General features: G+C 40.5%; 1 long non-coding RNA gene across 1 annotated transcript in view; it reads left to right on the top strand.

The window, feature by feature from the left end:
* Positions 1-14,364, top strand: part of LOC142741471 (uncharacterized) — a 284,939-nt gene that overhangs the window by 247,718 nt on the left and 22,857 nt on the right. Inside the window, exon 2 of the long non-coding RNA XR_012881157.1 lies at positions 13,620-13,715. This is a non-coding gene — a long non-coding RNA (uncharacterized LOC142741471). The remainder of the gene's footprint in view (positions 1-13,619; positions 13,716-14,364) is intronic.

Raw genomic sequence — 14,364 nt, 5'->3', positions numbered from 1 at the left:
TTTTACCACGACCGTTGCATGGACCAGATGTCATTATGGAGCCTGAGTCTTAGATTTGTGTTGGCCGTTCCTGACAATTTTGATGGAAACCTCCAATAATCTAGCAGAAACGCTGCAGCTGCTGCAACAAGCTGCTGTTCTTTTCTGGCCAATTATCTTTACACTTTCAATAACATAATTTTTTATATTTTGTGTTTTAAGGACCATCAGTATAACATTATTTATATGTCTAGCTATTTTTAAGGTTTTTAAAAAGTATGTTAAAATTAAGCTTTGGTGAACTTTACAGGACAGGTTTGACCCAATAACTGTTGTGCAAAACGCCTTTGTATAGGACTTAAAGGGGAAACAAAATTGTTAATTTATTTATTAGACTGGATTCACAAATATAATTTAGGTCACATTTTTGTAGCATTTTTTTTTTTCAAAAAAAATGCAGCCTGGTACGGAAGTCCATAGGAAAATATGAAGTTCTTTACATATATTACGTTTTTATTTAATTTTCTTCCCATAATATTATATGCTCATTTTATAACAAATGTCTGCAACTTTCTACATAGAAAAAAATTATCTTAAAAATAGAAACTCGGTCAGTGAATTCTTTAAATACAGAAGATGAAAACTCATACAGTCCTAACTCAGAGATTCACAGGTGAGGAGGGTTTCCTCTATTTTTTTCCCAGTCTAGGCAAGCCCCAATGAGCTGAATACAGTAACATATATCCCTCATACCCTGTGGTGAAGTAAGTTCAGTAGACCCCTGGGGGCTTTTGATGTTGAGGCTGTATATGGATGCTAACATACAGCTTTATTACAGCACTATTTACAAGGGGGGGGGGGTGGCACTATCTAGAAGAGGAGGCTGTTCATTATGCCACCATATAGACTCATTACCCTCAGTTATACAATCTGTTTTAGTCAGGCACACTGACCTCTTTTTAATTTATTGTTATGTTAACTCCCTTTTATATAACTATGTTGCTTGTAACATGTGCAAATGGTTTTATGCTCGAGTTACATTAAATAATAATATTTTTTTTTTTTTTAAAAAAAGACACCTCATTGGTAGAGAAAGCAAACATGGCGAAGGGAAAGGAGATGGCGGGAAAGAGGTTGGGGGGGACGGGGACGACCAAACTGAATGTTTGTCCAGGGTGCAGAAGAACCTAGCTATCGCTATATCTTTTACCTTGAAGACTCTGGAGCTCAAGCCATCTTTTGCACATCAAGCCGACCTGCTTTTACAAAAGTAACCCTCATTACAGCAAGCTATCCTCCCTGGTGCCTCCCTAGGATCGAACGATACTCCGTTAACACCAGATTTAAAAACCGAAAAAACACGGTTTTATTAAAATAACAAAAACACAGCAAATACAGCACAAAAATAACTCAATACAATAAGTGTTAACTTCACCTAACAATTTCCAGGGTTGTCCAGTTTCCATTGGAACTGTTTTCCACAGGGTGCACCAATCTGCGACTTTCCAGTTACAGTTGCTTCAAGTCTCCCGTAGAGCTGCTCCTGCCTGTCCCTCTGCTCTCCCGTAGAGCCGCTCCTGCCTGTTCCTCTGCTATCCCGTAGAGCCGCTTATTCCTGTTCCTCTGCTCTCCCGTAGAGCCGCTCCTGCCTGTTCCTCTGCTCTCCCGTAGAGCCGCTTCTGCCTGTTCCTCTGCTCTCCCGTAGAGCTGTTCCTGCCTGTTCCTCTGCTTTCCCGTAGAGCTGCTCCTGCCTGTTCCTCTGCTCTCCCGTAAAGCTGCTCCTGCCTGTTCCTCTGCTCTCCCATAGAGCTGTTCCTGCCTGTCCATCTCCTCTCCTGTAGAGCTGCTCCTGCCTGTCGCTCTGCTCTTCAGGCAGATGCACAGGCTAAGATTGGCTCGCAAACGAGATCACCTCCTGGTCCTCAACTCCGTTCCTCCTCCCTATGGACCGTATGGCCAAGATTGTGACCGCTGACAATTCTCGGCAAAGAGCGTTCTATGTTTACTTGATAATTGGCCAGTGTAAAAGTGCCTTAAGTAAATTGCACAGTTTAACAAAATGAACACATTTATAAATTGTGTCACGGTAACCCAGTAAAGGGGAAAATGACATGCAGGGAAATATGAGATGGGGAAACGGAATAAATGTATTACTCGCAAATATCCACTTTGCTTGGGAAACTAGGCATAGCGGGACTGCACAACCTCTAACCCCTCTCGTTTTGCCATAACATCTAATACTGGCAATGTTTCAGTCGTGAAAAAACCCTGATGCCAAAATTTCACCTCTGTTTGTCTATTAGGATGGAACAATAAAGAAGATATTTGATTATAGCCTGGTACCTCTGATTTTGTAAGATATTCTATAGATTGACTGAACATCATAAGTAATACAAATAAAATCATCTAATTCTTCAGATTCCCCACCTAACAGTGCCACATGCTTTTACTATGTACAACAACTCTTTATGACTCCTGTGATTTATGGATTTCTTCTGTTTAGAAAACACTAAGTTGAAATTGGCCATTAATAGTAATTTGGTACTTATTTTCCACTGAAGAAACAGTGTTCACATCACCGTCGCATTCCGCTGAGGGGTTCCATCTGAGGTTTCCATTGGGTTAACCCCTCAGCGGAAAGACAAACGGAAACCTCTGCTTCCGTTTCCCTCCCCATTGAATGTAATGGTGACGGAAACCTAGCTAATGGTTTCTGTCTGTCACTGTTGTAACAGGGTTCCGTCGTTTTGACTGAATCAATAGCGCAGTCACCATTGATATCAATAGTGAGTGAAATGGAAGATTAGGTTTCCGTTTGCCTTTCCATTGAGGGGTTAACCCGACGGAACCCTTCAACGGAACCCTTCAACGGAAGGGCAACAGCCATGTGAACGGGGCCTAATTGCTGTGATAGCAAACGCTACATGAAATTCAATCAGTTAAATATCTTTTTAATTCCTAGTTTTTATTTTTACTCATGACTATATAACAGCTGTGTGTTGCATAGCTTAGAGTGCTCAACGGCAGGACTCAACTAGAATTAATCTAGCTCTATCCACATGGCGGTCATTAAAAGGGGATTACATAGTATAAACATTTGATCTCCATTCTGCAGATTGAGGGAAGATATGGCAGCCCCCACTATTGTAATTAGGCTGCATTGATGCTTCCAACGTGTCTGGACAAAGTTGTTGGTTTTTTTGGCCTAGGAAATCTTATATTTGTAATGCTGTATGAATCAATCTTTGAGCAGTATATAACCATCTACATAAAGTATCTTTGAAATGTACACGGAATTTAGCACATAGATTTGTGTTGGAAAGCTCATATTTCACCATGATACAGCCTAAGTTCTTCCAGTACTAGGGCGGAATTGTGAATACCGCTTAACTGGTAATGGTGCATCTTTGTTTCCTAGGCAGAACTTATTATTTATTATTATTATTATTAAAACAAATTTACATATTCTTAAAACAGTGTTTTTTATGGTTAACATAGCACTTTACTGTACAAACTATACATGGGAGCAAATACATGTTCTAGTCCTTACAAAGCCACCTTCGGAAATATCAACTTTTAACCAAAGACGATATCTGATTGATAAATAAAAGATGTCTACTCCTTCTTGTTTCACCTTAAACAGTAGACACAGTAGGTTTTCTGTCTTCAGCACTTGGGCAAATTTTTGTAAGAGGGTCATGCCAAGCATACTTCAATGCAATGATATAGAAAAAGACTTTGGAGAGTGGCTGTATTTCTTCTGTTTATTCTAAGGGTATGTGCACACACACTAATTACGTCCGTAATTGACGGACGTATTTCGGCCGCAAGTCCCGGACCGAACACAGTGCAGGGAGCCGGGCTCCTAGCATCATAGTTATGTACGATGCTAGGAGTCCCTGCCTCGCTGCAGGACAACTGTCCCGTACTGTAATCATGTTTTCAGTACGGGACAAGTAGTTCCACGGAGAGGCAGGGACTCCTAGCATCGTACATAACTATGATGCTAGGAGCCCGGCTCCCTGCACTGTGTTCGGTCCGGTACTTGCGGCCGAATTACGTCCGTCAATTACGGACGTAATTAGTGTGTGTGCACATACCCTACAGCTTCAAGGTTTCTGTCCGTATTGCCACCTTCCACCTTTACCCTCCACCAAGTTGGGCACACGATTATCCTTAAACCTTTCACCCTCAAGAAGGTGACCCAGGCTGGTGCTGTCTATGAGTAAGATGTTCTCATTTCTGATGGAACTGTAGTCTGTGAGGCCCCATGCACACGACCGTAAAATTGCCCGTATATTTGAGGGAAGATGTCTGTGCCGTAGAAACTTGCCTAAAAAAATAGAACATGTCCTATTTTTTTATTTTACGGACCGTGCTCCCATTCTTTGTAATGGGAGCACAGCCCCTAATTACGGGCACGGTCGTGTGCATGGAGCCTAAGCTCGTACATTGATGGAATCTTGGGCTTCTCATCCAAGACTCCATTTGGTGTCAACAACTTCATCTTCACCTTTAAAGACTCTATAATTCACATGGAGCTAATGTATCCAAATCTGTTGCATCTACGGAAATCACAGGTGGACGCTCTTACTGTTAACCCATATAAGCAATTTCATAAACTTTTGCTATGCAACTGCTGCTATATTTCCTGATCGTAAACTTCTTTTTCTCAGTCACTTTATTTCCTCGTGCAGATGTCATGCTCTTCATGAATACTGATTTAGTCTAATGTCGTGTTTTGTACAAGATAGCTATAGTACTCCCAGGAGAGCTCTCTTATACCCGACAGTTTTCTAAGTTGTTAACTAAAAAGCACACATTATATGACCCAGCAGCAGAGGGAATATTTTTGCAGTGGGGCGTCCACCAACCTTGATATAGTCCTGCGAAGAACGCAATAATTTGTGGACCAAAATTTTTTTCAGCAGTTTGGTACCCAATTCAGTCTTTGGGTATGTGCACACAAAAAATCAATAATGTCTGAAAATACGGAGCTGTTTTCAAGGGAAGCCGGCTCCTGATTTTCAGAAGTTTTTTAAGCCACTCGCGATTTTCGCGGCATTTTTTACAGACTTTTTTTGGGGCTGTTTTTCTATAGAGTCAATGAAAAAGAACGGCTCCAAAGACGTCCCAAGAAGTGACATGCACTTCTTTTTTGCAGGCGTCTTTTTACGTGCCGTTTTTGGAAAACTAGGCGTAAAAAGTCGCCCCGTCAGAACAGAACGCCGTATTTTCCATTGAAATCGATGGGCAGATATTTGGAGGCGTTTTTGCTTCCGTTTTTTTTAGGCATTTTTTTGAGGTGTAAACACCCCGAAATACGCCTGAAAACACTTCGTGTGAACATACCCTACAGTTTACTGTGGGTCTTTGTTTTTATCAATCAGTGGGTTTGTGTTCCACTTATTTCTAATGACCACTGGTGTAGGGTCTTATCCCAAGCACCCAGTGTTCTCCCCCCACTTGTCTTCATTCCTTTGATAACATGGGATTTTATGTGATGGATAAGCACATCTGTATTTCACATGTGTGTATCTGACATCACATCGTTTTTTTGCCAATTACTTTAAAAGCGACATTAAGTATTTAGGCAAGTAATTATGATATTAAGATTTCCTTGGCAATACGGTTGCCTGAAACAGTATCCAAAATGATAGGCGTTGATACGCTGTTCCTACAACATTGTCCCTAAACACCAAAATATATCTGAAAATTAATAATTTCTTATGCCTTGTAACAAGAGTTTTTTTTGTGCTCCATCTGTTGAGAACACATCACAGTGAGTTAATAACATCATCTGTACAAACCTCTGTATGCTGCTGTCAATACTAGAACTGGAAATGTGGAATATGGAAAGCAATGCGCATGAGTCCCCAGGCACATTGATAATGTCTTTATTGCTCTTTTACAATATGTCTCATCTCTCTTAGGCCCCATGCACACGACCATATTTTTTCCCTCCCGTAAATACTGGCGTGAATACGGGTCCTTTGTCTCACGTATTTAGCCCGTATTTACAGACCCGTGCCCGTAAATACGGGTCCGTTGTCATCCGTATTCCACCCGTATATACAGACCCGTAAAAACAAAATGGTGCTGGAAATTATGCAGACAGGGGAATCCCCTTACATCGCCCAGCAACGCTCCCGTAATTACGGGTGCACACACATAGCCACCCGTTATTACGGAAGCCCCATAGACTTCTATGGGCCTGCCCGTGCCATAATTACGGCATGAAATAGGACATGTACTATATTTTTCAACGGCCGGGCACCTTCCCGTAAGCAAACGGGAAGGTACCCATGGCTAATAGAAGTCTATGGGGCCGTAATTACAGGCGTTTTTACGGTCGTGTGTTTTAACCATGGCCAACATTAATGCCATTATTCTTGTATTGAAGGGAGTTATTTTGTTGAAGACAGGCTATTATCCAGATATCAGACATACGGGGGTTCATACTAATCTGATTGCTGGGTGACTAGCCTCCACTATGTGGAGCTGGTCATTACCAGATGCATGGATTCTAAACCACTGCTATCAGCGACAGGAGGTTGTCTCATCACAACAACCCTTTTTTATATTGAAGATGGCCTGCTAGCCTTTGCTTCACATGAGAAAAAGATTCAGTTTAATGCCCTCCCCTTGTATCTAAATACTCTGGCCATTGTTGGTGCCCCTCCCGGCACCCAGCAACCGGTTCACAAGCTTACTAGCCCTTCTTTAATTACACCCCTAGGCTCTGGGTTTAGAGATCAATGGGTTAATGACTTGGGCTTAAAGGAGGTCCTAAGCAAGGGAGCAAGGGACTACCTCCAATAACATCCAAATGGAAAGGCCCAGCTTCAATACAAAAATAAGTTTTCCTGAGACAACATTTCTAATATCTCATGGAACTTCAGCCAAAAAGATTAGCTTATCTATGGACGTTTTAAGCCAGCGCCTCCTTGATATGGAAGAACTAAAGAATAAAAAACAGAAATGGTTTAATCTTAGGTATTCATCTGCATGGAGTTCCTTTGTTCTCCAAAAGTTTGTTTTCTCTGGATATTTCAATTTCCTTCAAAGACATACTGATAGTATAACTGGCTTCCTATAAAATTGTGAAAAATACTAAATATATATATATATATATATATATATATATATATATGGGTGTATGTGCAGAGTAGGTCCTCACCTTACAGAGGTCGCCTTGTCGTGGCAGGTGGGCAAACACTTTTTGATCAAAATGTGCACTAAGAACCTCCCTATTTGTAAGTAGATTTAGCAGTAATGCATGTTTATTTATGTCTAGTGGCTTAGGTGGCATTAGTGTTCGCAGTGTGCTGTCGCCATTTCTTTTTCTGCGCTATATATATATATTTATATGTTGCCGCCAAGTTAGTCAGTGCCCCTGATCTTCGTTTTACACATTTGTAGATAGATCTATTGATATCTTAACTCTGTTAGGTCTTCATAAAGCATTCAAGTCGGTCTGATCATTTCTCAATTACATTTGAAAGTGCCCCATATTTTCTTTTTTCTTTATTACATTTTTTTTAATTCACAAAGCATATCACGTAGACATCTCAAGAGAACTTTATTCCTGAAGTAAAAAAATATAGTACATTAAGTGCCAAAATATTGCTTTCTTATGCCAGGATTCATTAAGCTCTTTTCCCTATATCACAGATGGGCTTTGTATTGCTGGCAGCTGAAAAGAATCCTTTGTATTTCATGGCACAGGACTATGGCTGGATCAATGTGTTTTAGCCTCTGGTCTCCGAGACACAAGGTGCAAATATATAAGCCTAAAAAGCTAGCACAATATTTTGTGTATGTGGTTTCAGAGATTTCTGATATAAAGGGGAGATCTGTAATGTACGTTATTCACTAATAATAATACTAATAATATTAATAATAATAGTGATAGAGATGAATCATCCATCACTGATTTTCTCTATCTTGCAGTTAACAACTATGAACTATTGATGATGATCAATCATTGAAACACCCGCACCAGACCCTCTAGTACCAGTACAGTAGTGATTAATATATTGTGAGCAAACGCGATGTCTATTTCTTGGAATTTTCTCTGGATATAGTAAACGATAGAGTACGATTTAATACGTTAACACATGGCGGTCAATTTGTGTTTTCTAACACAAGTTATGGGCATAACTACCAGGTAAGCGGGCATAGTAATTTCTATGGTACCAAACTTCACTGTAAGGGCTCATTCACATAGGCACTGTTTGTACGGAGATATTCTCCCCTAGAACCAAAGCTTTGAGGGGTAATATCTTCGTACATATGAGAACCAATTATGCATGATTTTTTTTTTTCTGTTGGATTCGTATGAACTGCCAGGTGGGATTTGATAGGTGATGATGTAATCCTGTAGTTCACAGGAAGTCAGACACAGAGAAGAAATGAAAAAAAATTGTAGGAGTGCTTCTTTAAATATTACCCATCTAGTGCTGATGCAGAGCGGGCATTGTTTGTTTAATAAGAGCGTATACCATACAATCTATGCATTGGATCTAAAGTGACATAAGACCATGAAATTATTGACGTGGCCAAAGGGTAAGCTACAGCCTATAGAACATGTATTGCTTATGGAGGAATTAAATTGTTCAATGTGCCTTTGGGGCAAAGAAAGCCAAACACCATGAAATATAATGTTGCTACAAATTACCCACATTGCGTACAGTAATTTGCTTTGGAAGTATCTTCTGGAAGATTTCATACACCATTATATGAAGATCTAGTAAGAAAATGTGTCATATATTGCGTAAGCACGCTACTTATTCAATTGTAGTTGAACTTAATGGAGTCAGCACAAGTAAATTGCCTGCTTTTCGTTTTGTGAATGACCTCTTGTGTCATCCGTCACCTTAAGTCAGTGTGACTTCAGACTGCAGTGAATGGCAATCATTAGAATACTGTACATTTACTCATACGTTATTACACATGGAATGATGGGCCACAAAGCTATGAACTATATAAAAGACAGGAAGGCTAAATGAAGAATGAAATGAGTAAGCAAGAAGATAATACCCCCTGGTTTAAATACTGAGTTGTAATGCATTTGAAAACACTAAAATTACCCAGATCTTTTAATTGCCATATGTCTGTCACTTTTGCCCGGGTTTATTAAATAAAATTCATCAATCTTTTAAAAGAGCAATTTTAGGAAATTCCTATAGATTGCAATGGATACACCCTTTCTTATTGCTCTTAATTACAAAATTTACTAAAAGAAAAAAAAATCTTCCAATTTTTAGATTTAATTTTTATTCATTCTCAAATTCCATGCACTGCGGCACAGTTTACAACATTCTCCAATTTGGGTCAGACCAGTAACTCTAGATATCCTGAGGTACCTGTTTCATGAATGGCATGTTGTTGTTTGGGTTCCTCAGGGTTCAGTCCTAGTTCCTCTCCCCCTTTTTTCTCTACGAAGCCCCTATCGGACAAACTATTTGCAGATTTGGCTTCCAGTACCATTTCTACGCGGATGACAGCCAATTATATTCCTCTTCCTATGACATCACCTCTGCTCTAATACAAAATACCAGTGATTTTCTGTCCTCTCTATATCTGAAACTGAATCTACCAAAAACTGAGCTCCTTGTTTTCCCACCATCTAATAACCTCCAGAAACCTAATGTCTCCATCAGTGTGTGGCACTACCATAACTCGTAGACAGCACCCCCGCTCTCTTGGGGTTATGTTTGACTCACATCTTTTCTTTACCCCTAATATTCAATCTCTTGTTTCCTTCACCTCAAAAACATGTCCAGAATCCGCCCTTTTCTTTCTGTGGAAACAGCCAAAATTCTCATTGTCACTCTCGTTTGGTCTACTTTAACTCATTACTAATCCATCTTCCCTTCACTAAACTCTCCCCTCTCCAATCTATCCTTAAAGCAGCAGCCAGGCTAATCTTTCTGACCAACTGCTACACCACTGCCTCTACGCTGTGCCAGTCACTGCACTGGTTACCCATTTGCTTTAGAATAAAATTTAAACTTCTTACTCTCACCCACAAAGCGCGTCAGTCTGACGCATACATAGACAAAGCAGTAGAAGGGGGAGGGTGGGAAGAAGAGAGATATAATCCTGCAAAACAATGAAGATTTATATGCCATTTATAATCTATGAAAAATTGAGTGGTAACCTAGGATGTACACACCATGCGGCTGCTGTGGGGCTCTCAAAGAGAGGAGTGCCAGCCCAGGTTAGTAGCAAAGTGTATGGGATTAAGTGTCGAACCACTGCAGGATAAAGTGGTGGGTAACTGGCCCGAGGGTTATGGAAAGGGTGAGGAGTTACCCTTTCACACCTTTCTGTCCTTGGTAACAAAACTGGGCATCGTAATAGGGTGCATATTTTGATCTTTGCTATGCTCCCCTTCTATATTTGCCACTGGTAGTAACCCATACAGGCACTATAATGTTTTTTTTTTAGTGGATTCCCTTAGCATCTGTTACTTATGTCAGAGAAGTTATATTTCAGAGATGCCTGAATAGAATATTAAAAATATACCTAAGACACAAAAATGACCAATATCTGTTAAATGCTAAATTTAGGTAACATGTAAAAAATAATAAAACACATGGATCCAATCTGTTCCTGTTGACTATATTTGTATTGATACTGACAGTTGACATATTGTGTCCTTCATCCACTTGAGTTGTTTCCATATTTAATAGAACATACGGTACACTGTAGAATCAAAGTGATTTATAAATATATTGCAGGTTTTCTGGGAGAAAACACATTTTTTTCTTATCGCTTGTGATTTAACGTCTAAACATTTGGATAAAATATCACGATATGATTGTCTTCAGTATTCAGTATTACATATGAAATAAGGTTTGACCAAAGCACAATATGAAGTCAGGATTTGTATCTATCTGTCTATCCTCCTCTCTTTTTCTCTCTTTCTCTCTTCTTTCTCTGATTCTCTCTTCTTTCTCTGTTTCTCTCTTCTTTCTCTCTGTTTCTCTCTCCCTCTCTCTCTTTACTCTCTCACTCTCTCTTTTCTCTATCTCCTCTTTCTCTTTCCTCTATCTCCTCTTTCTCTTTCCTCACTCTCTCTCTTTCCTCCCTCTCTCTCTCTCCTCTTTCTCTATCTCTCTTTCTTTCCTCTCTCTCTCTCCTCTTTCTCTCTCTCTTTCTTTCCTCTCTCTCTTTATTTCCTCTCTCTCTTCTCTCTCCTCTTTCCTCTCTCTCCTCTTTCTCTCTCTCCTCTTTCTCTCTCTCTCTTTCCTCTCTCCTCTTTCTCTCCCTCTCTTTCCTCTCTCTCTCTCTTTCCTCTCTCCTCATTCTCTCTCTCTCTTTCCTCTCTCTCTCTCTTTTCTCTCTCTTTCCTCTCTCTCTCTCTTTCCTCTCTCTCTTTCCTCTCTCTCTCGCTTTCCTCTCTCTCTCTCTTTCCTCTCTCTCTCTCTTTCCTCTCTCTCTCTTTCCTCTCTCTCTATCTTTCCTCTCTCTCTCTTTCCTCTCTCTCTCTCTTTCCCCTCTCTCTCTTTCCTCTCTCTCTCTCTTTCCTCTCTCTCTCTTTTCTCTCTCTCTTTCCCCTCTCTCTCTTTCTTCTCTCTCTCTCTTTCCTCTCTCTCTTTCCTCTCTCTCTCTGTTTCCTCTCTCTCTCCCTTTCCTCTCTCTCCCCCTTTCTCTCTCCTCCCCTTTCTCTCTCCTCCCCTTTCTCTCTCCCCCCTTTTCTCTCTCTCTTTCTTTCCTCTCTCCTCTTTCTCCCTCTCTTTTTCTTTTCTCTCTCTCTTTATTTCCTCTCTCTCTTCTCTCTCTCCTCTTTCCTCTCTCTCCTCTTTCCTCTCTCTCTCTTTCCTCTCTCTCTCTTTTCTCTCTCTCCCTTTCCTCTCTCTCTCCCTTTCCTCTCTCTCCTCTCTCCGCTCTCTCCTCTCTCCCCCTTTCTCTCTCTCCCTCGCTCTCTTTCCTCGCTCTCTTTCCTCTCTCTCTTTCCTCTCTCTTTCCTCTCTCTCTCTTTTCTTTCTCTCTTTCCCATCTCTCTCTCCCTTTCCTCTCTCTCTCCTCTTTCCCCCTTTCTCTCCCTCGCTCTCTTTGCTCTCTCTATTTCCTCTCTCTCTTTCCTCTCTCTCTTTCCTCTCTCTTTTCTCTCTCTTTTCTCTCTGTCTCTGTCTCTCTTTTCTCTCTCTGTCTCTCTCTTTCCTCTCTCTTTATTTCCCCTCTCTTTCCTCTTTCTCTATCTCTCTTTCCTCTCTCTCTCTTTATTTCCTCTCTCTTCTCTCTCTCCTCTTTCCTCTCTCTCTCTCTCCTCTTTCCTCTCTCTCCTCTTTCTTCTCTCTCTCCTCTTTCCTCTCTCTCCTCTCTCTCTCTCTTTCCTCTCTCTCTCTTTCTCTCTCTCTCTTTTCTCTCTTTCCTCTCTCTCTTTTCTCTATCCCCCCTTTCTCTCTCTTCTCGCTCTCTTTCCTCTCTTTCTTCTCTCTCTTTTCTCTCTGTCTCTCTCTCTTTTCTCTCTCTGTCTCTCTCTCTTTTCTCTCACTCTCTTTTCTCTCTCTCTTTTCTCTCTTTCTTTCTCTCTCACTATTTGGAGTGCTGCCATGTATTTTGGAAGAGTCTGCTATATATATGTGTGTGTGTGTGTGTGTGTGTGTGTGTGTGTGTGTGTGTGTGTGTGTGTGTGACTGTATGCTGTGTTGGGACAATCTACTCCGCAGGCATGGAGAGAAAATACTGCATATACATTTTTTTTAAAAAGGGTATGAAAAGAGATGGAGAAAGTCCAGGTTAGACACACAATTTCTAGCGGGACTACATCTCACATTCATCTATGGCTGAATCTCCAAATCTTTAATTTCAAGGGGTGATTTTATTTTGTAATGAAAGGCACCCTTTAAAGGTGTGCAGCAGTATTTTAAAGCGACAGCAAGGACACAAATAAATTACTTTGTTAATTAGGATATGATTACTACATTCATTCAGTATTTCATTTAGATGACATGTAACAAGTATCTGTCCCATCAAAGATTTGATTTAGTTGCTATCTGCAGCAAAAGTGGTCATAGGTTTTTAGGATGGAATCTGTTTTTTGTGGAGTCGGGTGGTCTAGCTAACAACTAGAGATAGGCATATGTCACTAACAGAAGACACTGGTTTGCATGCTCCTTTTTCAAATATCCCAGGGCCCCCATAATGATAAAGGCAGCCATAGTAAGTTACTTATTGCATTTTCTCTACAGTCATGCCTTCCCAAAACATGACCGTGTTGCACTTACCCTCTTCCCTGCTCTATGCTAGATTGTACATTAGTAGTTTAGGATTATGCAAGTCTCGCACCTGGTAATGGCACTGATTGAAACTCACCAGACGCTATATGACTCACTATTTAACATTTCAATCGTTTGTAACAGAATCACTGCAACGTAAACCTACAGTATGAATAGGCAGTTTTCCCACTTATGTGTTGAAGACTCCACTCGAACAGTCTGGTGTCCTAATCTCGATATCCTGGTCCCTGATCTGGGGTCTACCGGCACATGAATATCTATTATTCGGCCACCAATGATTGGGTTGAGCAGTGATCCTATATATAGCCCGTTCTCTGCTTTAGACACCATTGTTGTGCCTGTCCCAGTATTGAATCCACAGTAACCATTGTAATTTAATTATTGTAGGTGGAACACGACGCTTTAGTAGTGCCCAGTGGCACCTACAGAAAATTGTGAATGACTCCGTGGACAGCTCAGATGATGAGTTCTTTGATGCCAGAGGTATGTTCTAAGTCCTAAGAATTTCATTTAATATTGCTGTCTTGTACAACTATTGTTTTTTTTTTTTAAATATTCACTTTTAAATACCACTTTAATTTTTAAGGCTATTTATCATTTTGCAATCAGTTTTCTTATTGATTCACTGAGTCTAAGATAAGTCATCAGAAATTGTATTGACTCAAAATATCTTACTATTTTGTGCATACAGCTCCTTTGCAGTACTATGTATCTCCATGATTACAGACTAGCAAACCCCATGTGTAGTATAATCCTGAATTCCTTCTTCCTTGTTAACCTACTGACAACAGAAGAGAGGCAGATAAATGAGGGGAACACATGACTGCAGACTCAGAATAAACACCGGGTTAGGCCCCATGCACACGACCGTAATTACGGACCCATTGATTTCTATGGCCGACTGACACCCTCCCCTATATTTACGGGAAGGTGTCCGTGCTGTAGAAAACTTCCCTAAAAAATAGAACGTCATATTTTTTATTTTGCGGACCGTGCTCCAATACATAATGAGAGCACGGCCCACAAATGCGGACGGCTGTCTGCGGCCGTCCGCGCCCGTAATCATGTTAGTTATTCACGTCCGGCATTGGTTTGTAGTCTGTAACCATGAAGATACATAGATTAGTATTGG

This window comes from Rhinoderma darwinii, chromosome 2 (genome assembly GCF_050947455.1).
Source record: "Rhinoderma darwinii isolate aRhiDar2 chromosome 2, aRhiDar2.hap1, whole genome shotgun sequence".
Taxonomy (NCBI): Eukaryota; Metazoa; Chordata; class Amphibia; order Anura; family Rhinodermatidae; genus Rhinoderma; species Rhinoderma darwinii.
The sequence above is the reverse complement of the archived record's forward strand: the minus strand, read 5'-3'. Positions and strand labels throughout refer to the sequence as shown.